Genomic DNA, 26,119 nt, shown 5'->3' on the forward strand with positions numbered 1-26,119 from the left:
CAGACAGACAGCTGACTTCATGTCTTACTGCACAGAGAGCAGACAGACAGCTGACTTCATGTCTTACTGCACAGAGAGCAGACAGACAGCTGACTTCATGTCTTACGGCACAGAGAGCAGACAGACAGCTGACTTCATGTCTTACTGCACAGAGAGCAGACAGACGGCTGACTTCATGTCTTACTGCACAGAGAGCAGACAGACAGCTGACTTCCTGTCTTACTGCACAGAGAGCAGACAGACAGCTGACTGCACAGAGAGCAGACAGACAGCTGACTGCACAGAGAGCAGACAGACAGCTGACGTCCTGTCTTACTGCACAGAGAGCAGACAGACAGCTGACTGCACAGAGAGCAGACAGACAGCTGACTGCACAGAGAGCAGACAGGACAGCTGACGTCCTGTCTTACTGCACAGAGAGCAGACAGACAGCTGACGTCCTGTCTTACTGCACAGAGAGCAGACAGACGGCTGACTCCCCGTCTTACTGCACAGAGAGCAGACAGACAGCTGACTTCCTGTCTTACTGCACAGAGAGCAGACAGACAGCTGACTTCCTGTCTTACTGCGCAGAGAGCAGACAGACAGGTAAAGGTACCTCGGTGATATGTGTGTCTGGGACTCAGTTTTGCAGAGTTTGGCAGCCGGGCCTACATCTGTTTCCCATGGCAACATCGTCTTCAACTTCCTGTGAAGAGAAGAAGAAACTGAAGATGCAGTGGTGTGTGTGTGTGTGTGTGTGTGTGTGTGTGTGTGTGTGTGTGTGTGTGTGTGTGTGTGTGTGTGTGTGTGTGTGTGTGTGTGTGTGTGTGTGTGAGACAGTCAGACTCACAGCAGCAGCAGCAGCCTCGTCTCCTCTGGACTCGTCGGCCAGCTCAGCAGACAGCAGCTCAGTCTGTGGTTCACAGCAGACAGCTGTTACACACTCAGCCTGTTACACACTCAGCCTGTTACACACTCAGCCTGCTGTTACACACTCAGCCTGTTACACACTCAGCCTGTTACACACTCAGCCTGTTACACACTCAGCGAGCCGTTACAGGACCCACAGAGGATAAATAAACCTGATCTGTAGAGGGCACCTTCACTTTCCATCAGCTGGAAGTCTGAAGAACTTATTTCTGAATGTGCTGAATCTGAAGTTATGAACTATTAAATTCCACAGCAGCATTCAGGTGGTTAAAGTCTGTAGATTATGATGCTGACGACAAACACTTCAAACTTTTTATTAAACATGTATTTCTATAAAAACACCTGTAGGAAGATGTTTTGGAGGAAGAGTCATGAAGGACAAAATAACTAGCTCTGGATTTAACAGAATTCACCCTCAGGCTGCGGTAGCCTCCTCAAATCATCTGATAAATCAAAGTTTATCACCTGTACAACCCCAGAGCGTGGTGAAACCACTGAGGATGGACTCACACTCACATATCATCCAGTGAAGGTGGAATTTAAGCTCCACAATATTTATTTTATACAATAAACCCTCTCAGATGAGCTGATGGTGAGGTTTCAGGTCATCTCTAAGACATCAGCATTGTGAATATGATGGCGGTAACTGTCAGACGTGTGGGTGAACTCACAGCTGCTGTCTCTCCTTTCTGTTGGCTCTTCTGACTGTGAAGACTACCGATCTCAGTCTGAGAGCTGGAATGAGAAATCCCCTCGAAGAACGGCCTGTGGTCAGATATCAGCACAGAAACATCTAATTACACACAGCAGCAACCACCATGGACCCATCAGAGGTAGAGACACTGATCCACAAGCAGCTTCCTGAGTTTAATGAGTCACTGAGTGTAGTCTAGTATTCAGGTTCATTAACAGCTACTTTCAGCCACTAGGAGGAGCTCTAAGCTACTTTCAGCCACTAGGAGGAGCTCTAAGCTTCTTGTGTTGAAGTACAACCTGAAACCAGGCGGGGAGTTCCTGTCCTCTGAAAAGAAGCCAATGCGGAAGTAACTTAGAGCTGCATTCTATCAAAAGGCCACCAGGGGGCGACCGTCTCTATACAAGTCAATGGAGAAGTAACTTAGAGCTGCATTCTATCAAAAGGCCACCAGGGGGCGACCGTCTCTATACAAGTCAATGGAGAAGTAACTTAGAGCTGCATTCTATCAAAAGGCCACCAGGGGGCGACCGTCTCTATACAAGTCAATGGAGAATTCACCAACTTCTCACTTGATTTCTAACCTCAGTAAACGTTTTCAAAATGTGTTTATGGTCTCAATCGCTAGTTTAAAGCCTTCTTCAATGCAGTATGATGTTCATTTGGGACATTTTGGCCTCCCTGATTTTATATGTGACGATAAAGCAGGGTATGCATTAGGGCGTGGCTACGTCCTGATTGACAGGTTGATTGACCAATGTCCTCCAGATCCAGCCCTCGCAACCAATCGCAGCCTCCCCGCTCCGCCCATGGCCCCGCCTCATGCCCATATAAGTAGAATCCCTGTTTTTATTTTTCCCAGCATGCACCTGAAATTTTCAAGATGGCGCTGCCTAGATTCGATACTATTGGCTTCCGAGCAGCAGTCCACAAACCAATGGGTGACGTCACGGATGTTACGTCCATTACTTATATACAGTCTATGCCTGAAACAGACTTTTAATGAATGTGTTAGTGTAAATAAATGAAGGCAAATTATCATTTAAATTAAAAGTTTGTACAGATAAAGCTTGTTGAAAGTTATGAATATTGGAGGTTTTTATGTTTTGACACATTATCTGTTTAGCTCTAGTGAACGTCGGTTATATTAAACCAGTTAACTAAACATGAAATCATCTCATCCACATCCCTGGTCCGGTATTCCCTGCAGTATAACAGCTGGTGGACTCAGACTGACCTGAGTTTGGGTTTGGGCGTGCTGCTGATGCTGTCGTTGTCGTCCAGCTCGGGGCCGCTGTCACTGGGATTATAAATCTCCAGACTATCATACAGCAGGTCCAGGTCCTCCTCTGTCTCCTGATTCTGGCCCACCGGGTCCGAGTCCAGAACCTGCAGCACACCAGCTGATCAATGATGCTTTTATATGACAGGAGATAAAGAAGACTAGAAGACAACAGTGCTGAGAACAAACCTCATCAGTGACTTTGAATCTCTTCAGCAGAGCCACAAACTTCTGTTTGAAGTTTGATTGCTGAGCAAAGGAAACAGAACAAAGAGACTCGGTTAATAAAGTCTGGACAGTTTCTTCTTCTGATCAAACAGACACTCTGCGTGATAGACTACCCAATAAAGCTTATGTAGTCATTGCCTTTACCACACTCCTTGCAAGGCGCCTGATTCTTCAAAATTGGAAGCAACGCACGCCACCTTCATTTTCCAGATGGATCAAAGATGTTTTATATTTCTTACAATTAGAGAAAATCAAGTACACACTTAAGGGGTCTGCACAAACCCTTACTAAGGTTTGGAGGCCCTTTTTGGATTTCTACGACTCATTACAAGAACCCCTTGATGCAGATTAAGTCACATCCCCCATGATATAGCAGAGAGCTTTTTCAGTATGCTGGGTTTTTGTTTGCTTGTTTGTTTGTAACTTCAATGTCTTCTTTGTCTCCTGTAGTCCTGTGTAGGTCAATGGAGTGGGGGGGTGGGGGGGGTGGGGGGGGGCCCTGGGGTTTAAAATGTGTTTCTGTATGATGATAATTATGATTTTGTACCAGTGGGATATAATCCGGAAAGTTAATATATGTCCTGTATTATTCTGGGATAATAGACAGACACTCTGCTGTATGAGAGGAATGTGAAGTCATGAATCAGTAACTATAAAACATATCCAGTCACACTTTAAGTTGCATAGTTTGGTCCTCACCTGAGTCAGGGAGGTTGTTCGGATCATTTTCCTGTGAGACTTCTTCGTCTTCCCCTGGACGTCATCGTCATCGTCGAACATGTCCTGAGACACAAAGAGAAAGAAGAACCGTGGATGTTAACGTTCACTGATCCTCCTCCTGACGGCGGCTCTAGTGCCACCAACAGGTCACCGGACTGTAAACTGGTCCTTCAGTCCAGGACTCTGCTGTCACCAGTCAGAGATGAGCCACAGGTGTGCTGAGCTGTCAATCACCTGAGGAGCCACCGCATCATCACTTCCTTCCTGCTCGGAGGAGAAGCTGTCGTCGTCGTCCTCCCAGTAGTTCTCCATGTCAGGAGATCGATCTGTTCAACAAACACAAACACCTTCATCAGCTGACCGTAGAGACGCCACTGTGCCACCAGGAGGAGTGATGGGCCACCCAAGGGAGGTCAAAGGTCACAGGAAGGTCTGTTCAGCATCTCAACAGAACAGACTAAACAGGAAAGTCACTCAGTAATAAAGCTGCTCAGAGAAGGAAGTACATTTAAAACCACACTGAATATTTCACCATCACCTTCCTTCATGACCAGCTGCATATAACAATAATTCCTTTTGATATCATTAATTTAATTTAAGCAACCTGAACTCACACAGGCACACAGGCAGGAAGCAGATGGATGAATTCACCAAATAAAAGTAGAATGAACTGAAATCTGAGTGTTATATCTGACCGTGATCTAAACCTCAATAAATGGGTCAATTCTGTTTCCAGGTCCAGTTTCTTCCAATCAGAACCATCTACGACCGAGAGAGAGTCTAATATTATCCAGACCGGACTACTGTACCTCACTCTACTTTACCATTTCCTGTCTACAACTGATCCAGAACTCTGCTGTCTGGTTATTAACAAGGTCCAAGAAACCAGACCACATCACCTCCATCCTTACACCCTTACACGTTGCTCGTTCATTACAGGATAACATTCAAAACTCTCCTAATTGTCTATTAATCGCTCCATGGTCCAACAGACCCTTCAGATCCTCCTCAGTATGTCAGCGGGGCCCCAACCATAGAGACAAAAGGCTGGGGGCCTGGGGGCCTTTTCTGTAGCGGCCCCTCGGCTCTGTTAGACAGGATGAGTCTGTAGAAGCATCGAAAGACTTTTATTCTCTTCTGGCTTTCTGTTTAATGTGTTTTATTTGTTATGTGATTTCTTTGGGGTTTAAAGTTTAAATGCTTTTATGCTTTTATTATATCAGTGTACATATGCCTGCCTTTGTGTAGTACTTTTCTTTTTATAGTGCTATATAGATAAAGTTTTCTTGTCCTCAGTGATGAGCTTCATGCAAAATCCTTTCACTCTAATTTATAATAATAATAAATTTGATTTATAACACGCTTTTAGAAGTGCTCAAAGACGCTTTACAGAGGACACAAAAAATATAGAACAAAGTGGAGTAAACAATGTAGAAGGTTAAAAAGACATAAAATGGAAAGAGGATAAAAGAACAGTTTACAGGTTAAAAGCCAGTTTAAAAAGGTGTGTTTTTAGGAGTGATTTGAAGGTTTGGGGGTCTGTACAGTCTCTGATGGGTTTGGGGAGTGAATTCCAGAGGGTGGGGGGGGGGGGGGGGGGGCAGTGGAGAAGGCTCTGTCCCCCCAAGTTTGGTGCTTGGTCCGAGGGGGTAGGGCAAGGAGATTTCCCTCTGAGGATCGGAGGGCACGGGAGGGGATGTAGTGGTGGAGGAGGTCTGTGAGGTAGGTGGGGGCCAGGTTGTTGAGTGATTTGTGGGTGAGCAGGAAGATTTTGAATGGTATTATAGATATTGATAATTATATAGATTATAGACGTTACTGTCAACAGCAGGAAAGTGACAATGTTCACTTCCTACCTAACTGTTTAATAACTTTTTGTGGACTTTTTAAGGCCTGCAGTTAATTTCTCTACTGAGACTTTGACAGTAGTGTGGCGCCCTCTGCTGGTGGCTGGTCAGTAGTGTGTGGCGCCCTCTGCTGGTGGCTGGTCAGTAGTGTGTGGCGCCCTCTGCTGGTGGCTGGTCAGTAGTGTGTGGCGCCCTCTGCTGGTGGCTGGTCAGTAGTGTGTGGCGCCCTCTGCTGGTGGCTGGTCAGCAGTGCGTGGCGCCCTCTGCTGGTGGCTGGTCAGTAGTGTGGCGCCCTCTGCTGGTGGCTGGTCAGCAGTGCGTGGCGCCCTCTGCTGGTGGCTGGTCAGTAGTGTGGCGCCCTCTGCTGGTGGCTGGTCAGTAGTGCGTGGCGCCCTCTGCTGGTGGCTGGTCAGTAGTGCGTGGCGCCCTCTGCTGGTGGCTGGTCAGTAGTGTGGCGCCCTCTGCTGGTGGCTGGTCAGCAGTGCGTGGCGCCCTCTGCTGGTGGCTGGTCAGTAGTGCGTGGCGCCCTCTGCTGGTGGCTGGTCAGCAGTGTGTGGCGCCCTCTGCTGGTGGCTGGTCAGCAGTGTGTGGCGCCCTCTGCTGGTGGCTGGTCAGCAGTGCGTGGCGCCCTCTGCTGGTGGCTGGTCAGCAGTGTGTGGCGCCCTCTGCTGGTGGCTGGTCAGCAGTGCGTGGCGCCCTCTGCTGGTGGCTGGTCAGCAGTGTGTGGCGCCCTCTGCTGGTGGCTGGTCAGCAGTGTGTGGCGCCCTCTGCTGGTGGCTGGTCAGCAGTGCGTGGCGCCCTCTGCTGGTGGCTGGTCAGCAGTGTGTGGCGCCCTCTGCTGGTGGCTGGTCAGCAGTGCGTGGCGCCCTCTGCTGGTGGCTGGTCAGTAGTGTGCGGCGCCCTCTGCTGGTGGCTGGTCAGCAGTGCTCTTATCATGAACCAGCGTTCTCAGTCTATGAAGTCTCAGCTGCTTCTCTCTGTGATGTGTTTCTGGTTTCTGTCACAGTGTTTGAGTAAATGTTAAAACCGCCAGCGTGTGAAGAGTTTATGAGAGCTGACTGGATTCATAACGACATCCTGTCATACAACCAGGCTACTGTCACATGGCTCGATCCGGCTCAGGTGATTGGTTGGAGTCACAGTTACAGTCAGGGGTGTCAAACATGCGGCCCGAGGGCCAGAACCGGCCCGCTGAGGGATGAAATACGGCCCCCTATCCTTCCTGTGTTCTTTTCCTTTCTTCCTTCTGTCCTTCCTTCCTCCCTTTCTTCCTTCTGTCCTTCCTTCCTCCCTTTCTTTCTTCTGTCCTTCCTCCCTTTCTTCCTTCTGTCCTTCCTTCCATCTGTCCTTCCTCTGTTTCTTCCTTCCTTCCCTTCTTATTTCCTTCCTTCCTTCCTTCCATCTTTTTAATGATCCGGCCCACATGAGATCATATTGGTCTGTCTGTGGCCCATGAATGAAAATGAGTTTGACTCCTCTGAGTTAAAGTCTAGAAATCATTTCTGAGTGATCTCTCGCTTTCTAAATCTTTGATAATTTAATAGTCATATTGAAAGTGTCAAAAAGAACAGATCATTATTAATATTACCCATCTGTGGTGTTTTGGCATTAATAATTCATGTTGTTTATTAATTATTGTTGATTCTATAACAAACTGTATCGCTGCACTGTGCTGGGTTATGGGACACACTCAGTGGTATTAAGAGTGTGCTATCAGTGAGGGCTAAATGTTACGTGTTGGTTTATTTCAGACGTTGGACACACCTAACCCTAACCCTAACCCTAACCCTAACCCTAACCGTGTCTACTACCTGAAACAGCATGTGTAGGAGCCATATATTGATTTGTTTATTAGTTATTCTGTGTTTAATTAGCTTTGTCTTGTTGCCATGGTGATATGTAGTGTTTGGGGTCACGTGGGCACTGCAGCCACAGCCGGTAGGTTATATCAGAACCTGCTTCACCTGCACTGGGGATGGAGGCGAGTCTAGGTAGCCGTCATTTTTGTTGACCGCATTTTATTATCGCTGTTTGTTGGCTGTGATACACATATAACATCCTATGGGCGCGTGTAAAGCCTGTAGTATTCATTTTCATTCATTAAAACTCTGAAACTTCTCTTGGACTCAGTGTGCTTCTCATGGAACAGCAGCAGCGTGTCATTCAAATACTAAACCTATTCTGCCTCATCAGCCACTTTTTAAAAAGGTACTGGAAAGCCGCTACAGCATGAACGGCCACCGAAGAGCTAAAGACTTCAAGTGTTGGTGCTGCGATGGATCAGAAACCTGTTTATAATGTTGCATTCACACCAAACACCTCTGACTCCACTGACCTCCGTACTCCATGAACTTTGATTATTACATTTCTTTAACCTTTGAAGACAGTGTTTGTCCCTTTTTGTCATGATCTTAGGAGCCAGGCAGTGAGACTAGCGCCACCACCAGGACAACCTTTACGTCTTTAGTTGCGGTGCTGATGAGACCTGACTGATAAACCAGGTTGTTCATATTGTGGATCTGCAGAGGAAGCGAGCAGCACTTTAAACTGTCACTCATTTCATTTCATGCTTCTGTTGTGAATTTGAATAATTTCTATTATATTAGAAGGACAGAGGAGGAGGGGGGGGGGGGTGGGGGAGAGGGGGGGTTCTCTCCAATCAGACGCTCAGACAGACGGACGGTCAGCTCCACTGTTCCCTTACCGGAGGCCTTGAGCTTGTTGCCGTGGTGACCGCTTGTGTCCTCCTGCTCGATTGGCTGGCTGGAGAGAGAGTGCACACTCAGCTCCGCCGCACGCACCGAAGCATCCTTGAGGTTGCTATGGAGACCGAGGATGTGGGCTCCGTCTGTCGGATGCTGCATCACCTGGGACAGGACGCACACACACGCACACACACACACATGCACACACACACACACACACACACACACACACACACACACTCATTTCACATGTTGAACCGCTCCTGTAGGCTGGTACATTATGTCTCTCTGGTGTTCAGCAGATTTTAACAGACTGGAAACAGACTTTAAGCATCTTTGTTTTGTTAATAGGAGTAAAAACGCAGCATTTGTTCTGCTGCTCGTCGACAGCGTTGCTATTTGGTGTCAACGCTCTGACCTTTGACCCCGTCACTCCCTGCAAGAAACGGGACTGACTCAGAGCTTACAGGTGGACCCTTAGGTGGAGTTCTTACAGCAGAACATGACAATAGATCCTACTTCCTGTGGTCGTACCTCGGCCATGTTGATGACCCCCACCGCCAGGGTCTTGTAGCCCAGGATGGTTCGGTTCTTGTACCTCTTCCTCCTCTGCAGCATCACATGCAGACGGTTCGTATCCCGCTTCAGGAAGTGAGGATACTAAAGAGCAGAGAGGACACACTTCACACAACTGGACACTCTGATCAGTGATCATCATTACTCATACTGGTCTGGTGCGATAAAACTAAAGGGTCCCTCCTCTAAAAGCCTGAATATTCAGTCAATTTAACATCAATCTGTCCATTAGATTCAGATTGTTCTGAGTGTAGCACTAAAAAGAAGACACTGAATCATTATGACTGGTCTTCTGGGCAGTGGTAAAATCTACCACAAGCTTTGAAAGTCTGAGCAGTAGTGTGCTGCAGAAAATGTTGAATCATGTGACCTGCAGAGAGAAGGTGAGCTCCAGGTCCGTCTCCATCAGGCCGTCCGGAGGAAGAAGGTACTCGATGGATCGCAAAGTCCGTTTGGACCCCTGAGAGACACAACATCATGTTCAGGTACAAACTAACCAACCAGGATTCATCTCAGCTGTAACAAAAGGTCCGTTCATCATTAACATATCAAACATCTGATGGTTTTATGTTCTTGAATGTGATGATTTGCTAACTTTGTCATATTATTGTAGTAAATTGAGTATTTGGGGTCAACTGGCTGCAGGATGGTTGTGATCACAGTTTTCTGACAATAATTTGTGACTTAACTGATAATGAAGATGATCATTAGTTTCAGCTCACATCTCATAACATCCACAACAGAAAAGAAACTAAATTAAAACAGAGATTTGTTGGAAGCGTCAGTCTGACTGAAATATCTCAATATTTGATTTACACATTCATGTTTCCTTCAGGATGATAATTTGGTCTTCTAACTCATCATCTCAACATTTAATTGGTCCACACTTTGTTTTATGACAGTTAACAGCATTTCTAAGTTGCATAGGAGTTGATAAGAAGATTTTCAGCAGTTTGATAAATGTATCTTGGTCTACAGCCAGTTAATTGAAGATATCAGGTTGGTGTGGCTCACCTGGATCTTCACAGCGATGACGACGGAGCTCAGCTCTCTGTCCAACTCCCTCAAAACCATCAACCTCTTCAGAGTCAGACTGCACAACCTGCAGAAGACACAGAAACACGTTCACATCCTTTATTTCTGTATTCACAAACGTGTCGCCATCAAACCAAATAAACTTTTCTCTTGGTATTTGAACTGATGTACATTCTTTCATGTGATTGGGGCTACTTTAGGTATTTTGTGGATACTCTGTGCACTTTGCCAAGTAAAGAGGCAGGATGGGTGGACGGTGTCAGGAACTCTTAATGTATTAGCTGCTGTTGTATTGATCGTCTATTGTCGTTGCTGTTTCGTCTTACTATTGTTACGGTAATGTTTTGTGTCTACTAATCTATGTTTTCCCACCCTTCCTGATGTGTATTGTGCTGGTGTCTACCTGCCTCGCCTAGCTGTTTCCCTTTCTAGTATTTGTGGTTCTTGTGTTTGACTATCACAGGGACTGCAGATGGTAATAGGCCATGGCTATACTCTGGTCCAATGCATCTTTTCTCTTTGAGATTAATGTTAATGACAAATAAACATAAAGTCTTTTAAGTTCACACATGCAAACTCTCCTAATTACCAAAAGCAGAAACCTGCTCTGGAAACAGAAGTGGAAATCAGGACACTGGGTTTGTTTGGAGTACTTGAAATCAGAAGATGAGATGTTGTGGCACACAGAGAAGATTTCTGTCCGAACTGACCGCACTAGACGCCTCAGGGTGATGAGGATGGGAATCTCAGGTACCCATAGTACCTTGAGGAGGAATCAGTGGACTCATGGTGGAGTGGAGGATGTGTTTAATCTACTGCTGTCCTGTTCCTCCTGGGATCTCATTACTGGAGGAACATGCAGAGACTCGTCTTTCACAGCACAGCTTCCTGTCAACACCAGCCAGGAGGAGCTAATACTGCTAATGCTGCTAATACCTGCTAAACACCAGCTCACCTGCACTCACATTTGATTCTGTGCCATGGACTGATGCAGATGGTACTCTGTAAACTGTGTTACATTAAAGATTCATTCAGATTTATGGCGTAAAAACTGAATTCATGAGATGATCTTACTATATCTCTCTTGACAGTTGTGTAGCCTCACGAGCAGCTAAACAGATGGAGATCGTATTATTTTGATAAGTCGCTTCACCACTTTTGTCCAGACTGAAATATCAACAGTTATTTATTTGATGGGTTGACATGAAATTTGAAGCAGACATTCAGGTTCTCCAGTGGAGGAATCCTGCTGACTTTGGTGATGCTCTGACTAATTCCTCTGGTAATCCAGTTTGAGACAAGACCCTTGAATAATTCCAACTACTGTGAGCACATCAAGAAGTCAAATTTGTTAAATTTAAAGGTTAATAGCAAAAGCCAAAATAGTAAACATCCTAAGATTTAGTCCAAAGCACAGCTGAGTCTAAGTAGAGCAGAGACTGACAGAGTTCAGTTCAGCCTGATGAAAGTTGATCTAAGTCTGACAACATAGAGCTGAACCTGACATGAAAGCATGAAGACTTTAGACTGAGGAGAGAAATCAGGCTTTTCTCTGGCACCATCATCATCAGGGAAAACTTTCCATTTGTTACCTAACAAAGAAAACAACATTTTCAAACCTGACTCAGTGTCACCTGGAGGCCTTCTGGCATTTTAAGGATATCTCTGCTCATATAACCTGCTCTATCTTTTCCTCTGTGCTGTAGATCTGTTGTTGTCTAAAAATTGTTAAAACACACAAGTCCTTCATCACTATGAACACACATAACTGTCCTCCTGCCAGAAATACTCTCTAGAGCACCAAATGTGGATTGATCCACTGCTGAAAATAGTCCCCAACAAAAAGAGCTATTTATTCGTTAAGAGACTTTTAACTTTAAACATGAAACTATAGATTTCTCAGCTGTTTTTAGAATCGGGCCACAGAGGGAAGGAGGGATTATTGAGAGGATTTGTTGACAATAAGAAAAATATAAAATAACACAAAACATATCTTTTAATATAAAGGAGCAAGTCGGGCTTCTTGTTTGCTTATTCAGCTCAGATACAGCTCAGATACTCAGATGAATGGACTGAAGACAGAAGCCTGAGGAACTTGACTGAATCAGTCTGCTGTAATCTTTGCTGTGAAGAACGACAGGTTGTCGCCTCCTGAGGCAACACAACTATTTAAGAGGATTATCTGTGACGGTCCGGTTCATTAACCCCAAACGGTCCCTTGCTGCTAATCTATCTGACGACCAGTGACAAGAGGAGGAAACTATTCTTTAACTGTGTCATTCATTTTCAATATGTTTCTTATGTTTATTTAAAATCTAGATTTAATTGGCTGGTGTCATGTGATGCAATCAGTGATGCCATGAGTTGTCTGTCTCTTAATGTTCATGACGATGCTGCTGATCCAGCGAAGGTGGAATCAGGTCAAAGTCATTCTGGGAGACGTAGTTCCTCTGTCTTTATACAAACTCATCTAATCTCTGGCCAGGTCAACTACAATACAACTATATCGTAGTTGTTCTTCTACTGATGAGCATCAGACCGAACCGACGGGGGCGAATGTCACTTTATGGGATGACCCCATTTCCACCAAGCCTCTTTATGGATCCTTAATGAACTCTTAATGAAACTTTCTGAAGTGTGAAAACATTAAAACCTGAAATCAGATTGTTTAAAACACTTTAGAGATGCTCCTATAAGATGTGTTCACATTACATTGTTAGCAGAAAGTTGTTCCCTTTTTTATTTGATTGGTGATTTTCTGAGTGTTTTATTTACTACATATATTCACACACACTCAGAAATCAGACAGAACAACATGCAGCACTTTGAGCACAGTATGATCATAGTAAGACTTTAAGATTTACTCAGAACTGCCTCCAATTACTGTCAAGGAAGAAAACTGTTGCGTCATCACAATTTTTAATTTAATAAAAAGGTATTTATTATGGAAATAGAAGCTAATGAGCTGCAGTTGATCTGATTTACAGATAAACATCAAAAACATCAGAGATTTAATAACTTTTGATGAACTAGTAGGAACATTTTAGTAAAAGAAAAACCAACCACAGTGTTACCTTAGTTTAAAACCTACACTGATACCAACTGCGTACTTCATTAGATAACCATTACACTAACAGGCGTGTAGCGTAGACACACTTTAGTTTAGCAGTTCAGCGACTAAGATGCCACCTAAACGCTTTAACTCAAATTCACCACGATAGAATGATTGTGTTGATTGGCTGTGAGTAAGTCCACACAGAGTCATATTTTCTAGCTCTGGGTGCAAAAAGCATCGATTGCAGGTATCGATTGACGGGAGACACTTCATTACTACTTGGAATCCATTTATTTCAGTCAATACCTTTAAACGCATCAAGTACCAATACCCAGACCTACTGGTGGGCTACTTATCTTTATGTAATAATGTTCAAGTTATGTTTTCTTCTGATGTTAAAATGTAGGTCATGTAAAGACTTTTAGAGGGAACACAATTCACAGCATAATCCACTTTTAGCTCGAGAGTGTCATTTTACCAACAAAGTTAAATTAATTATTAATTTAAAATGTATAGCATTGTTCTATTTGGAGGTCTCACCAGAAACAGACAACATATCACATGACTTACATGTGTTTCCTGTGTATTCTCTTAGTATGCAGAAGTATATATGGTACCTCAAAGCTTATCATGTGATACAGGTGCAGATATATTTTAGCACCCACAGATCACACATGACTTACACAAACCATCACAAGCCAGCAGGCAGAGCTCATTCACACATCATCAGCTGACTGAACAACCACTCAATTAAAAACTGATCAATTCCAAATGAATCAGACTCTTACCAGCAAATTAACCACAGGACCTTATAAAACCTCTGCAGCAGCCACAAAGACATTTAATAACCAGATAGACAGAGAGGGAAGCTGTAACTCACGTTATCTGATGTCTTCATTATTTCATGGAGAGGAAGTAATGTCATAACATCCTGCTGCTTTTGTGGCTGTTGGTCATTTTGTTTGTTTGTTAACATAATTTTGTCACTGCTGGTCAATCAGTCTGACATCATTAGCAACGATGACAAACACGATAACTCTCCAGGTTTCCTCATTTAAATGATGTTGTTGACTGTTGAGGAGTTTACTTCAGAGCATCAGCGCTTCCATTTAAAGCACATTTGAAGTTTTTAATCATTCCTCCTGTTCATACTGACTATTAACAGATCTGCTCCTAATGTGCCTCCAGTGTTCAGTGATGGAGGATGTATTCAGTCGTCTAAAGTCTCTGATCAGGTTCTATTGAGCTTCATCAGTGTGAGTTAGTCATATCAGTGATATCTGACACATTTACAGTGTTTAGCATCATATCTCCTCTTTGTGTTTGTGTTTCCTGTTTCTCTGTGGTGGAAGTATAGTAACAAAAAGACTTTGCTACTAAAAACACTGTAACGCTGAAACATAGAAGATGAAGATTTGACTCATTTGGACGCTGAAGCTTCATATTAGCTTCAGGTCAACTTTGAAGAATTGTGAACATTTCCTTTAAGTGACATCTTTCAGTAACATGAAGGTAAACACCCGCCTGATTCAGATGTGAAGCTCAACAGAAGCTGATCATCTACTGTAAATGACTGTGTGGACACACTGTGATACAGTCCTCCATCACTGAAGGAGATCTTTTAATAGTCAGTATGAACAGGAGGAATGATTATAACAAGGACAACCACCTGACTGCTGCTTAACACACAGTGGAAACATATTCATCTATTCTTTAACAAACAACAAAGAAACAGTTCTCTCTCTTACACTCACTCTCTTATCGTTGGGGACCCTCAATGTAATCCAGACAAATCAAACAACAATGTCCTCACAAGGTCTGAAACTCACATTGGTCCTCACAAACCACCACAGACATGAACACACACACACACACACACACACACACACACACACACGATATAATAGACATTATGTTGTTATGGTGGAGCTCATTGAACGGGTTGCACCTTCCTCCTCTCACCGAGCTCAGGCTCTCCTCTCTGGCCGAACAGTAATCCTCTTACCTGGGGACGCAGCTCGGAGAGGACCGGTCGATCTCCCAGGTTGCGAACAGGTTCATCGGTACCGGGATGAGGCTCCCATCCGGCTCCCCGGCGACACCGAGCCCGGCCCCGGCCAGCGCCATGTCCGACCCCCGGGTTCCTCCTCGGTCCGCAGCCGCCGCCATCGTCTCTTCTCCGGATCGGCTGGTCGCTGTGAGGCCGGCTGGGAGTGATCGGGGCGGGGCTGCGATCAGACACATGGAGGGCTGGATGGATGAAGAGGAGATTTACTGATCCCAGAGCAGAGAGGAAGAGTGGATGAGAGAAAGAGACTGAGAAAACTATAATAGTTGATAATAATCAAGTACGATACTTAAATTAAATAGAGGTACTTTACTGTAGTATTTCCATGTGATGCTACTTTCTACTCCACTACATTTATTTAACAGCTTTAACTTTTCAGATGCAGATTTGACACAATGGAAAATATAACAAGCTTTTAAAATACAACACATTGTTAAAGATGAAACCAGTCAGCAGTGTGTAGTCGGCTCACAGTTCAGATGTCTATGAGTTGTTAACAGCTCCACCAAATACTGATTCTTCCCTCTAAACTTCTCACATGCTTTCATTTCAATAAATGTTCAAATGATCCAATATTTCAGCAAAAATCAAAGATTAGAGAAAAAGTCCAAAAACTGAAAACACATTTGTGAATCAGAACTTTGTTTTTTCTTCTTTCCCATTAATCATCTCAGCAGCCCTCACATTTATCTGCTGACCCTTTGGAGGGCCCCACCCCTAGGTTGGGAACCACTGGACTAAACTAGCTAACTGTATATAAAGTAGTATAAACTAGCTAACTGTATATAAAGTAGTATAAACTAGCTAACTGTATATAAAGTAGTATAAACTATCTAACTGTATATAAAGTAGTATAAACTAGCTAACTGTATATAAAGTAGTATAAACTAGCTAACTGTATATAAAGTAGTGTAAACTAGCTAACTGTATATAAAGTAGTATAAACTAGCTAACTGTATATAAAGTAGTATAAACTAGCTAACTGTATATAAAGTAGTGTAAACTAGCTAACTGTATATAAAGTAGTATAAACTAGCTAACTGTATATAAAGTAGTGTAAACTAGCTAACTGTATATAAAGTAGTGTAAACTAGCTAACTGTATATAAAGTAGTATAAACTAGCTAACTGTATATAAAGTAGTGTAAACTAGCTAACTGTATATAAAGTAGTATAAACTAGCTAACTGTATATAAAGTAGTGTAAACTAGCTAACTGTATATAAAGTAGTGTAAACTAGCTAACTGTATATAAAGTAGCGTAAACTAGCTAACTGTATATAAAGTAGTGTAAACTAGCTAACTGTATATAAAGTAGCGTAAACTAGCTAACTGTATATAAAGTAGCGTAAACTAGCTAACTGTATATAAAGTAGCGTAAACTAGCTAACTGTATATAAAGTAGTATAAACTAGCTAACTGTATATAAAGTAGAGTAAACTAGCTAACTGTATATAAAGTAGTGTAAACTAGCTAACTGTATATAAAGTAGTGTAAACTAGCTAACTGTATATAAAGTAGTGTAAACTAGCTAACTGTATATAAAGTAGTGTAAACTAGCTAACTGTATATAAAGTAGCGTAAACTAGCTAACTATATATAAAGTAGTAAACTAGCTAACTGTATATAAAGTAGCATAAACTAGCTAACTGTATATAAAGTAGTATAAACTAGCTAACTGTATATAAAGTAGTATAAACTAGCTAACTGTATATAAAGTAGTATAAACTAGCTCCACCTCCAGCAGCTACATCAGTAACATGCTGCTCTAACACTGATGCTTCAGGTGATTAACAGTCTGAATCTGGTGATTCTGCAGTGTTTAACTTTAAATTTCATTACTTTAACTACATTTAACTGATAATACATTTTGAGCATTTAACAGCCTTATGCCCGAAGGAATAAAATAATTTGCATAACGATTAGTTTTGCGTGCCGGTACATAATAACATGATCAGGCTCCATTGTTTGTTTGTATGAGAAGTATTTCAACCTTCAACATGATCAATGACAGACACAAAACAAAACCTTGCATTCATCGCTGGTTTATTATCGTAAAAACTGAGGAAACATTTTTCAGTGAAATTATTCAGTGTGTTTCTCTGAAGAAAAAAAACACATTTTTGTGTATTTACACGCATGTGTGTGAAAACAAAAGTAAAGAAAACTTACATCTACATTTTTGAACCCTGAAGTCTTTAAAATCACACACACAGCGGCTGGCGGCGCAACGTATGTGTCTTTGATAGTTTCAGACCAACACAGTTGTCATTTTCTCACCCAGCGTTTTTGCAGCCATTAAATTAACAGAATGAGCCTCCCACTACTCTGAATGTTTGTTGGGGGATCAGCACCTTGGAGAGCGCAACTGTGGACAGCCCTACCAACTGTGGGCAGCCCTACCAACTGTGGACAGCCCTACCAACTGTGGACAGCCCTACCAACTGTGGACAGCCCTACCATCTGTGGACAGCCCTACCAACTGTGGGCAGCCCTACCAACTGTGGAGAGCCCTACCGACTGTGGACAGCCCTACCGACTGTGGACAGCCCTACCGACTGTGGACAGCCCTACCGACTGTGGAGAGCCCTACCGACTGTATGAAGGGTTAACATTAAAACAGTTTTTGAATATTTAACACATGATTTTGAGATCACACTGATCAGGTTTAATTATTTTCAACAATTGAAACCCTGCTGAGTTTACCTGTTACTACATGACTGAACAAAACGATTTTAAAGAGAACCAAAGTTGTAATTAAAGGATAAACAAATAAAACCAAAGCATCAGGATGTCTGTGTGGTGCAGCTGCATGTACGGTGACCTGATGGAGGAGACGTTAAAATATGCAGCACAAAGTGAGTTGTTGGTGTTTTTGTGGAGAATGAGTCTCTGAATTACGTCTGTTTCTGGAGGAAAGACGCTCCGCTTCCACTTACAGTGTCTGTTATCCACAGCTGTTTATACTGTAGGACTGATGTGTTGATAAGTCTGCTGCACAGAGCACAGTGCCATTACACACGGCCTCTCACTGTTTATTAAATCAGCTGATGACACCAGGCTGCTGCAGTATAACTTTCCACCATTAAAATAGGAAAAGTGGATTTAGACATGCCGTTTGCTATAGATCATTAAAATAGGGCCCATTGTATTGATGAAAGAAAACCACCAGAGATGTTTTCTTTGAGTTAGCATGAGGTGTGTTTGTCATCAGTGCATGGATGTAATTTTGGGGATGGGGACAGGGGGGACATGTCCCCTGCACTTTTTCAAAAGGCAGTTTTGGTCCCAATTGGCAACACTGATAGCCCCCGCCACCTCAGTACTCGAGCCAGTTGTGTCTCCCCCACCTCTGGAATCAAAATTTCGTCCATGCATCAGTGTGAATGTTTTTCGACTCTCCCTTCTCCAGTGAACACAGAGACACTGAAGATCCAGACTCCGTAGAAGGACAGAGTGCCAGCAGGACAGTCCACATACACTGCTACTCTGTTAGCGACGGAGGAGGAGGAGGAGGAGGAGGAAGAGGTTGATGAGGAGGAGGATGAGGATGAGATGGGCAGGTGTGTTCTTCTCTTTTTGTGCAAGACGGTTACCTTCATCATCAGAGCCGCTCAGATTCCTGGACTGATCATTCTGTCCAATTGTATAGTCATAAATGTTTCCTGTCCCCCTGTGTCCTCTGTAATTCACTGATACATCAACCCATCTTCCCCACTTGAACACCAAGTAAGGGTTATCAGTCAACTCTCCTGTACACCTCAGCTGAGACCGGTAGTCAGGTACCTCTGTCACATATGTCACCTTCCTGTTGTTGTCAGGCAGTTTGACGAATCTTTTGAGTTTGTTTGGGTCCACTGTGAGTTTAGAGATATCTGAGAACAAAACAAAATACAGCAGCAGTTTATCATCTGACACACCTGATGGCAGAGTGGGACAATAATTCAGACCGTGAATTTGACCCCCCTTTTCACACAGAATACTAGGCCTGTGATTTTGTAGGCTAACCCTATTTGTTGATATAACAGTTAAAAGACTAATTACACATTTGACCACTATGTTAAATGGGGAGGAAAGTTATCCAAATTACAAAGTACATATATTTGGGACTGACCAAATGGCTATGTGTTTTAGAAAAGACAATGAGAAACACTAGCTCCAGTGTTCAAATACTCATACTCCACATGTTTAGCTTTCCTAAGTGGTACCTGAAGTTCCTGCTCTGTGTCTGACTCTGAACCATCTTCAGTTCTGCAGGAGCACCTGTAGCTCTCGGAAACCCAGGGCAGGATGTATTTTTCAGTTTAGCCGACTACTGTTTATATTTGACCAATGTTTTTTTTATTTATTCCAGAGACTTCTTTATTTAGATCCCTATTAGCTGTCACTATCCTCCTGGGATCCACACAAAAACAACACGAGACAGTAATTTAAAACAAGAAAATGCAATATACCTATGAGCCAAATATAATCCAATCCAGCCCATGTGTATATATGTGAATATAACGTAACTGCTATGTGTAAACTGATGGAGCTGTTGAGATGAGTAAGGGTCTATGTATGTTGATTCTGCTTTCTTATCTAACACTCAGATCCTCCCCATGTTATGTGTTTTGTGCCCAGTTGGCGCATGTATGTTGTTTTGTATACTGAAAGAAATGACTATCAGAGAGGAAGTGAAGACTTTTCCACTGACAGTGAAAGCAGAGATGTGTTAATCATGGAGGACAGATGGAGGTCTGTGTGAATGTGGAAGTTCTTCAGTATTAAAACTAATAAATAACATGAATGTAACATTTCTGTGTGACCTCCACAGTCTGGATGTGAGAGATGCATCTTGTGTGAACAGGTTAATATCTTGTTTCAGTATCTAAATGCAGCTCTCACCCTGCAGTGACATCATGTTTCTGTCTTCCTGTGACTCACCAATTGATCCTGAGATGTATGATAATATCTCCCACAGATCATTCCTGTTCATCTTCCCTAAAATCGTCTTGGTGACCGCCACAGCTCCAGAAAGTTGGTAGGTCTGCACCATCAGATCCACGGTGTGTCGTCTCTTTGCATTCTCCAGCTGGGATGCTTTGATGGCTGGGTAGCCTGCCAGACTTTCATCCTCTAGCAACCACTTGAACTTGTCCTCAAATTCCTTCTCTATCAAATCCTCCAGAATGTTCAGCAGGTCCACCTTCGTCAGCATCTCTCCCTGTTAAAATCATAGAATATTTTAAACATGAAAAACTTGCCATTTCCACAAAAACCAGTCCATAGTCAGACTTTCTATTGTGCTCCACACCTCAGAGGTTGGTGTGAAAGAGATGAAGGAGCATTAACTCTCGTCTTCAGGGCTCACTCCTCTGCAGCAGCTTGTATGTCTGCATCAGTGTGAGTGAGCGATGCTCTGAGCATTAAACAATGTACAACACTGTAGAAACAGTTTCTGTCCTCATTGAAGTGCAAGAGGCTAACTGCCACAACAACACCAAATGTCAAAGACAGCTGTAATGAGCAAGGTGTCAGCATGGCTGGCTAATTCATGTAGTGTAGTGACGATCAATAATTCAGCCACCAGATCCACGGTATGTCGTCTCTCTGCATTCTCATCTCTCCCTGATAAAATCACAGAATATTTTCAACATGAAGTCCACAGCCAGACTTTCTACTGTGCTCCATGGTCATTGTGTTTAAGTCTCTGATCCTGCTGCTTCCCTTTTGGATTCTGCTGACTTGTTATCGACCTCTGCTTTGAATCAAAAAAGTAATTAAAAAAAATCTTACCTGCTCTGTTGCTGAGTTTTGTGTTTGAGTCCAAACATCATCTTCCAGAAACCCTGGAAAATCATAAATATATCACACATGTAATGTACAGACAGAAAATAATAACTCACGGGAAACCTAGACAAACCAGCATGTCTGTGCTGGGGGGGGGGGGGGGGGGGGATGTTAACAAACAAGTAATGTCAGTAATGCAGGAACTGAACATGCAGTAATTGTAAAAAGCTGTATGAGAGATGTGCTATAACCATGACTCACCAGCAGGGTGTGTTGAAGCACCAATGCTCAGTTCAGCAAAGTGCACAATTTAATACTGCAGTAAGGTACAGCCAATCAATGAATCTAATTCTATGTGGGTTTATTATTAACAATATCTAAATGTGAACACCATCAAATCCATACACAGCATTGTTTAAAGAAACAACATTTATAACATATTGAAGTAAGAAAGAGAGAGCTAGCATCACATAATGCTAGATGAGACTATACAAGAAATGTCCTGACACATTTGCAGAATCCATATTTTTGTAAATAGAGTTTTGTGCTGTCTCAGCAGAGTTAATGACATTAATGCTACAGGACTCAACACTCCGTCACGTGTCAGAAGGTTTTAGCTTGAATGGCATTGACCACTCCCTAAAACAGTCAAAAAGACATGTTGCCCCCCTAACCCAAGGGCCTCAATGAGGAAATTGATATTTGCCCCATGTGACTTCTGATACCTTCTATTTGACAAGATATATATTCTGTAGACTAATCATCTTAGGTCCATCATTCTTTCTCTGAGTTCATTTTCTTTTTCTTTTCTTTGTATTTGTGACACTTTGCTCTCTGAGTTACCGTCCTGCACTGGTTACATGACGATTAGAGGAGCCTCTTCAGTAGGTTCTAGGGCTGATTGATTCAAAACTTAGGATACCAATAATAATTACCAAGTACCTTTAAAGTAAATGACACCAACTGAGTACAACCACAGTGAACAGAAACATTAAATTGAAATGCCACCAGACACGGTTGTAGCTGCTGTGGCAGTCGGCCGATCACATGTTGCATTACAAATACAAATAGTTATATTTTCTAGCTCTGGGTGTAAAAAGGATCGATTGCAGGTATCGTTTGACGGAGACGTTTGGATACTTGGTATCGATTTATTTCAGTATTGAGTACCGATACCCAGCCCAGGTTGGTTCCCCACTCTATGATAAGAAAATATATCTTTTATATAGCCTATGTGTACATATGTTTTTGCACATTTTTGTAATTACCATCATTCAACATTAACCCCATTAAAATACTCAAAAACTGCTGTGGCTTGTTGACAAAAAAGGCTTCTTGTGTATTGTCCTTTAACAAAGTCTATGAATTTCAGGTAGGGGCAGATTGACCTTTTTTTACTCAGATTGATGAAAATAATCAAATGAATGGATAAATAAATAAAGCCTCAGGTATATGGTAATACAATTTACCATAGTTCTGGCATTTATTTCTCAATGTTTGCTCATTTAATGAACATATTTGTACAATTAAATCCTTTAAGCACGGGGGTCGGAGCTTTTATTTTGAAGGGCTGATTGCAAATTCCTCCATTGTGGGACTAATAAAGGAATATCTTATTTTATTCTGTAAAGCGTTGAATCACAAAGCGGACGTTTGAGTATTATTTATCGGAGGCTTTGGACAGTTAACAGAAATGTGTTTTGAGTGTTTTATTGTTTGGCAGCTGGCTAATGAGGACATGATGTGCTTTTTATAAAGTTTGTCTTTAAGCTGTTCCGCTGTATGTGTTCTTTAATAACAGCCAGACTCTCCCAGGCTCTCCCAGGCCTACCCGGTAATGACGCTCTGTATGCGCCACTGCTTTCAGGTTGTAAAAGTAATTAAGAGACAAATAAGAACAGTAGCCTACATAAAGACTGATAGTATAAAAGTACTTGTTTAGGTAAAGACGTCCTTAATATGAACCAACACACACACACACACACACACACACACACACACACACACAGCTGTTCAACTGCTTGAGACTTTGTCGTTATTTTACTCACAAATCAACTCTATTTCAAACTTCTACTAAAACCCGCGAGCTTCTTCAGCATTCACAGGTTTCCCCTGGTAACAACAGAGACAGTCACATGTATTATTCTCTCGTGTTATTTTTAAAAGATAGGCTACCTTTTAACAAGGTTTTAACTTATTAAAATGGCTGCTGCGGTTTTCCTTCCTCTTTTGCACTGTGTGTGTGTGTGTGTGTGTGTGCGCGCACTGTTTATACTCTTAATGTATTGGAGAAAGCCAAAAACAAATTTCCACTAAGGTGGATAATAAAGTCAATTCCATTCAAATGACACGAGCCATTAAAAAGGAGAAAAACACACTTTTACCTTCATCTGAAGGGACAAAATGATCTGCGACACGACGACATCAAAAGTGAAAGTAACCCGGAGTTTCCATGGCGTTGTTTTTGTGCCACATCAGTGTGCGCGCAGTGAGACTCTCGCGTGCACTTTATATTTGGAATAGAAAATATTAATCTGAGCAAACAAAAATGTGTCTCAACTCTGTTTCCAAACAATTTGCCAACTCGAGTTGGCAAATTGTATGTAAATGAACTACAGAACCAGCCAATCACAGACTGGGAGGAAGCAGCCTGATTGGCTGTTTTGCATCCAATCAGGCTGCTTCCTCAAGAGGCAAACGAGGGATTTTTAAATGGTTTTAATGGCTGTAGTGATGGTTTGTCCTTAACTTAATATTTTTGGAAGAAAAATAAATAAACTCAAAATCAAACGACCACAGAGGCGTCAGGTATGAAGCAGGGGAAAGAGTTCATGAAGTTTGTTGTGGTCTATTAGAAGAAGAGCTTCTACTTCCTCTCTGACCTGATAACCAACATAACCGTCCTGGTGCCTGCTGGTCCTCTACCTGCTTACCTGCTTACCTGTAGAAATACATTCACATCTCTACCTGCTTACCTGCTCCTTAAACAGTATTAACCTGTTCTCAAATTAACCAAAATGACACTAATATTATAATCATACTAATTCAGCTATATTCTCTAAAACAAAAAACTACTAAATAAATTAACATTTGATTATTAAAGAGACTGAGTGAGTTGAGACACACAGGACACACGTTTGTTTGCTCAGATTAATATTTTCTATTTAAAATATAAAGAGTGGCTCTGCTTTTTAATTAAGCTGTACAGTTAATACAGTAATTAAACCATCCCGATCAAATCCAAACGAGTGCTTTTAAGCTACCGTAATAACTGTAGTAGCAGCACAACTAACCGTAACTCTAGTTGATTTGGTTCTTTGATGTTTGGGTAAGTAGCTACGTAGATAAATGGTTTTATTCTTGTTTATTGCTGAAATACGTCAGGGAGTCTTTGAAAGTTGGCCGGAAGTTTTATACTGATTCTCTGTCTGACTTCCTTTCTGGTGCGATCTGCTCTGTGGAGCTTTGATGCGATTTAGAAACGTCTCCATCTACAATAGACCTGCTGGGGTTTGATAGCAGCAGGTAGTTGTGTTACTCATACAGCCTAAAGACACTGCTCAGATTTGATTGGGCTGCCATGATTACTGTATTAACGGTGCAACTTCATTTAAAAAGGCAGATTGCTCTCCCACAGCACGCGCCGCTCCACTGCACTCTCAGGTGTTCATTCACTTTTCTTCAATATTCATGGAGACTGTTCACCTATCTGTCTCTAATAAATATAATAACACTTACTAGTTGAAAGTTTATCCCCAGTTATATAACCACTGTTCAACAATTACGATAGCCTGCTGAATATTTCTCAACACAATCGCCTCATCTCTCCCTCTCGTCCATATAGCTCTGACATCAGCATGATGAACACATTCTTCTGTCTAGATTCATAAAAATATTATTATTCATAATGTTGAATAACACTGGACTAATGAAACTTTGTTGAGGGATTCTGTTAACTACATCATATTCGTCTGATAACTCCTGGTCCACTTTAAGTCTTCCCTCTCTGATAAAAAATCTAATATCCAGTTAACTTACCGTACCTTGGTCTAACAACACAATGATTATGTATATTACAAGTGATGTTGGAGCTTTGATCTTTAAAATAAAACACCTGCGCTGCCTTAACCCTCCTGTTGTCCTCGAGTCAAGGAAGGAAGAAAGGGAGAGAGGAAGCAAGGACAGGAGGGAGGAAAGGAAGGAGGTAGGTAGGAAGAAAGAAGGAAGGAAGGAAGGAAAGCTGGAAGGATGGAAGGAAGGAAGAAAGAGGGAAGGAAGGAAGGACAGTAGTAGGAAGGGAGGAAAAGAAAGGAGGAAGGAAGGAAAGAAGGACAGAGGAAAGAAGGAAGGAAGGACAGTAGCAGGGAGGAAAGGAAAGGAAAGAAAAGGAGGAAGGAAGGCAGGAAGGAAGGGAAGGAAGGAAGAAAGGGGATAGAGGATGGAAAGAAGGAAGGAAGGAAGGAAGGAAAGAGAGAAGGAGATAGGGAGGGAGGAAAGAAGGGAAGGAAAGAAAGAACAGTCAAAACAGACAGGGTCAATTTGACCCGGGAGGACGACACAAGGGTTAATAAAGTCAGTAATAACATCAGAATCAGGAACAGGTGTTGAGATGCATAACCATAAATAAAGAGTACAGAGTGATTCAGCTCGTAGTGGATTTATTATTCAGTCTAACAGCAGATTATATTGAATCCTGATTATTAACTGATCAGTATTCTGATGGAGCTGATGATTAAATGTCTCAGTGAACAGAGGAACGCTTTTATTCACCTGTGTGCTGGGTGCAGTACTGCGTTCAGCCACTGAGAGGCGCTGTTTCCATTGTTTGCTGGTTGCAGTACTGCGTTCAGCCACTGAGAGGCGCTGTTTCCATTGTTTGCTGGTTGCAGTACTGCGTTCAGCCACTGAGAGGCGCTGTTTCCATGTGTTCACACTGAGGCTCACAGTGACAGTATTACAGCGACAGACTTAGCCAATCAAATCCTTTACTCCTGTAACCATGGAAACAGAAAAGTGGAAACATCCTCCATCACAAGCTCAAGTCCTGCATTCAAATGTTTCCTGACATTAAAGTGGAAATATATATTTTTACTACATTTGAGAGGAAAATATGATATGTTTAACTTCACATTTATTTCAGTTTTGATACTTTAAAAGATACAAAACCTACGATCAGCTTATGAAATATGATGAACTGTTATAAAATAGATAGTAGATAAAATTCAAA

General features: G+C 42.4%; 1 protein-coding gene and 1 long non-coding RNA gene across 2 annotated transcripts in view; one reads left to right on the plus strand and one right to left on the minus strand.

Moving 5' to 3' along the window:
• The window catches only part of LOC128377823 (NACHT, LRR and PYD domains-containing protein 12-like), a 419,396-nt gene that overhangs the window by 49,416 nt on the left and 343,861 nt on the right, over positions 1-26,119 (plus strand). The gene's annotated exons all lie outside the window — the stretch shown is intronic.
• Positions 20,208-21,000, minus strand: LOC128378415 (uncharacterized). Its single transcript, XR_008323360.1, has 3 exons — positions 20,899-21,000; positions 20,417-20,495; positions 20,208-20,326 (listed from the first exon to the last, which is right to left on the minus strand). It is a non-coding gene; the product is annotated as an uncharacterized LOC128378415 (long non-coding RNA).

Source organism: Scomber japonicus, chromosome 2 (assembly GCF_027409825.1).
Source record: "Scomber japonicus isolate fScoJap1 chromosome 2, fScoJap1.pri, whole genome shotgun sequence".
Taxonomy (NCBI): Eukaryota; Metazoa; Chordata; class Actinopteri; order Scombriformes; family Scombridae; genus Scomber; species Scomber japonicus.